This window comes from Rutidosis leptorrhynchoides, chromosome 3, assembly GCF_046630445.1.
Source record: "Rutidosis leptorrhynchoides isolate AG116_Rl617_1_P2 chromosome 3, CSIRO_AGI_Rlap_v1, whole genome shotgun sequence".
Lineage (NCBI taxonomy): Eukaryota > Viridiplantae > Streptophyta > Magnoliopsida > Asterales > Asteraceae > Rutidosis > Rutidosis leptorrhynchoides.
The window spans coordinates 541,334,703-541,339,575 of NC_092335.1; positions in this window are offsets into that span (position 1 = coordinate 541,334,703).

Sequence of the window (4,873 nt, forward strand, 5' to 3'; positions counted from 1 at the left end):
CTATTCCGACATGGATATTCACCTAAGCTTCGAAAATGGTGTCACCAGAATGAATCAATCAAACAGCCATCCCCAATTCATCTGATGGGTTCGTAGTCGACTTAATCAATGAAGATGAGAATAAGTCGATCCCTTCCACCAACCGAATTCGCCTCTTGACAATGAACCTGAAGCGTTTACCGGCGGACCTATCCGAAACACCATCTTCAGCCTCATTTTCAGGGTAGCTCGTCACGATTATATTCTATCTAAAATTCTAAACCTTATTCATCTACTCGTTCCGACCGACAATCATCTTGGAATAATAGAAGAAGTCAACGAACTTCGCACTCGAGTAATCAATCTGGAGAATATGGTACAAAATGTACCAGCTTCAGCAACATCACCGGCACCAATAGTACCATCAGTAACAGCACCAGTACCATCAACAATCCATGCCTCAACATCTCATTATGTACCTTGAGTATAATCATCGTTCTACGTATCGTTCTACATCAATTATCTTCGTTCTGCATGACGATTAAGTAATCTCTAAATGTTTTAGAGATTATGTATTCTAGTTCTAATGGTAAACCAAATGAGTTTAATATCATATTAACTCATTAAATCCATGATTATATCTGAAGAAAATATATATGTATATATATTTTCATAAAGATTGTAATTAAAAATTCTTTTGTACAAACTGTTGATGATGAAAATATTTTAATGGGTAGGTAATACCCGAGGAATATTTAAATTTCATATTAATAAGTTACATTGTATGTTCTACGAATCTGTTTCAACAGTCATATACTATCCTACTTACATCCACCGATATACGTATCCGTTCGCCAAAGAATAACTATTTTCATTCAAATTCAAATTCAAATTTCATATTAGGATTTTGACATATCAGAATCCAACAAGTGGCATAATGAAGAAAAAATGGACACAATAAAAATTGATTAGAAACACACTAATTAACAATATGAATCTTGTTAAGAATCCACGCTAACAAAGTCCTAGCTAACTGTTCCTAGCTAACTGTTAATTTCGTATTATATTTTATTTATCGCAATTTAATTATTGCAATTTATTTTATCGCAATTTAATTCTCGCAATTTTATTTATTGTTATTTAATTTCTGTTATTTACTTTACGCACTTTATTTATCGTTATTTAATTTCTGTTATTTATTTTACGCACTTTAAATATCAGGACACGTATTTATGGTTTTGACATATCATATCGACGCATCTATATATATTATTTTGAATCACCATAGACACTCTATATGCAGTAATGATCAAGTTCTCTATACAGGGTTGAGGTTGATTCTACAATAATATATATAGTTTGAGTTGTGATCGAGTCTGAGACGTATACGGGTCATGACACGTATTAATTAATTCGAATATTATCTATTAAACTATATATATGAACTATTGGACTGTCAACTGTGGACTAATAACATTAAACAATTAAAATAAATTAAAATATTGATTATAACATATGAAACTAAACAATTCTTCAAGTTGCCACTTGATTTCATCTTAAATTTTAATTGTACTTTGACGATTCCAATCTGCATTCAAACTTTCATAATTCTTGAAAACACCTCAATCGATAGGATGAATCAACCGCACTTCATTTACGGAAGGAAAGATTTGTGCATATAGTTATGCACCTGAGAAACTCTCGACAACTGAGTAAAAGTTTAACACGTAGCCACGTCAGATCCTTTGGCATTTATTAACAAAAATAACTTTGCGATCCCTTTTCAAAGTAGCAAATTTTGTCACAGCTCCAGCTAGTACATCGACCTTTCATTCGAATAAGTCTTATTATAACTTTGATATATAAGTTTACCTTTCATCATCGTTATTGGGGAACCGTTTATATTCCACCACATTAGCAGTAAACTTACCAGCAACCTCATTGCTCCTTGGCTTAAACCTCTCCGATAAATTACTATATTTATCCATTGAAACCCTATCATATACTCATCCGCATCTTGTAACGGGAACTGCCATAACAATTACCGGGAATCATCAATCAGTACTTTGAAAACTCACAGATATCTACATCAACAGTTATATGTATGACATTTATCTCTTAGAATTATGATCTCTCGTTCTGAAATTCTGAAAAGCACTCAGTCACAAATCAATACTCTAAATGTTGAAAAAGCGGAATGAAGCAGCAGAAACCATATACAACCGTAAACGACCTTAATCATAGAAAATTTGATGATAAAGAATAGTATGTTGGAAAAGCTCAGAAAAGTTGGAACTGGAAAATGGATTGAGCTAACCACGAAGGAGACCAAGGACAAATACAAGGACCATACCATATATTCAAAGAATCCAGGTAATTCTGGATCCGATGAAACCTTCAACGAATATCTTGCTCCGTACTTATGTTAAAATCTTGCGGAAAAATCTTCCTCATCAACCATCGAACTTAGAAATTCCAAAATATCATCATCAATATCTTCGATATTTCTGAGGATATTTTCATAAATATTCTCGTCCGAAATTATATACCTCTTCGTGTTTCCTATGTATCATTATATTGGAAACATTCAATAGAAAATTTAGTACCGAAAAGCGGATTATGCGAAACTATGAAGGAAGCCGTGGACAAATCACAAAGAATAAGTTGACTTCAAAGAATCCAAATGATTCAATGCCTGTTGAAATCTTTAGCGAATACCTTGCTTCTGACTCCAAACTCTTGCGGACAAATTTTCTTCACCATCCGTCGATATTAGAAAATCCAAGATATCATCGTATCTTTCGTTATAAATATCCACCATATTTCTGAAGATAATTTCATAACTATTCTTATCTAAAATCATTAATCTCTTCGTGCTACATCATATAGAAACTGTTAGTTTCTATATTCTGTAAACTTTTGAGCTTAAAATATGAATGTTATTGAAGTAATGTTGGAAACTGATGCATGAGTTAGTATAATATAATGACACTTGATCAACATGATTATATTACAGTAAGTCATGCTGAGTTTCTAATGGGACGTGATGATTCACAGATCCTAACGTCATCATGTGCCATGTTACAAAACTCTTTCATTCTACTTAACTTCTGAACATATCAAGAAAATATATTCTTGATGGATCTATCTTCCGTGATGATGATAAATTTGAAAATCAAATCGTGCTATCACGTTCCTTCCTGCTTAGAACATTATAATCATTTGAAACTCTGTATCTACGAATTCTGAACCATTATCCGCTCGAGTTAAAGTCGGGAAGAGAAAACAAAAGCATAGAGCTTCAAAATATAAGGGAGAATGTCAAGCCCGATAACAACAAATAAATTACAAACCGTGTATATGTTTATCGCAACATAAAGACACGGGAGAATTAAAAACACTATAAGCCCAAGGGCAAAGTAAAAGAAAACAGATTCCTCTGGTGGAAGATGGAAAAGGAGAATGATTGTTGCAATAGTAAGGATAAGGATAAGGATCAGAACTGGATTAAGCACTTTCATAAACTTTTAAATTTGAGAATTGGGTATGAGAATGGTAAAAGAAACGGAACGGAAGAAATTAATTTATAGAGAAATATCTGATAGTGAAAATCAAGGCAGATCTCCGCATTTAATTAGAAAGATCCTAAATTCCTGATTTGCCGGAAAAAAAATCAAATCTTTTAGATTTAGAAATTTTTTTTAAATCCCTTGAATTCCGGAATTCAACCAAGACAACGTTAAAAGTTAAGACGCACCTTATGTTCTAAATTCAACCCTTGTTACGTCAAAAGCTAAGACGAATCTCTATTTCTTCATTTCATTCTTTCGTGATAGCTTCACTCGTACGCTTCGAATAATCGAATTATTTTATCCAGGTTACACCCTGTGATAAAATTCTATTTATCAACTCATATTTGCCATGAAAACATTTTTATTGTTAGCCATGACAACCTCACTCAAATTTCGGGACGAAATTTCTTTAACGGGTAGGTACTGTGACGACCCGGCAATTTCCGACCAAATTTAAACTTTATTCTTATATGATTCCAACACAATAAGCAAAGTCTGTAATGTTGAGTCTCGAAAAATTTGAAATTTATATTCATGTAATCAATTACCCTTCAACCATTATCGACGATTCACGAACAATTGTTTGTAAATATATATATATATAAATATAATTATATCTAATTATGTGAAGTAATAAAATACAACTGAAACATTAGAATTAAATAGTATAATATATTAGGTAATAAAGATCTATGTAAATATATATATATATATATCTATAGATATATATGATTCTTAACCATAATTAATATAACATGTATATTCTAATGGATAAATATTGAAAGTTAATTTTATGTTAGTTATTTTTATGATGATTATTATTATTATTACTATGTATTAATTTAAATTATCAACTATTATGATTCTTATTATTGTTACCATCATTATGGATATTACTAGTATTATTTGATACTAATATTATTATTATTACTACTAATAATATTGAAAGTATTATTATTATTTATATAATTATATTTATTAATTATTAATAAATTATATATATATATATATATATATATATATATATATATATATATATATATATATATATATATATATATATATATATATATATATATAAAATTAAGGTAAAGGATTGAAATTCTGTTTAATGTAACTATCAAACTTTTTCATAAATTGATTGATGTCTGTAACCAGGTATAAATTGATTCCAATCCAAATAATCAAATTACAAAATGAAATCTGTTAAAGTCGATTTCATAGATATTTACTTTGACATTCCATTTTCTTATTTTTGTCTGATTAAAAAGTCTGTCAACATCTCATGAAACGATCAACGTAGCTGTTAAACACTTCAAACA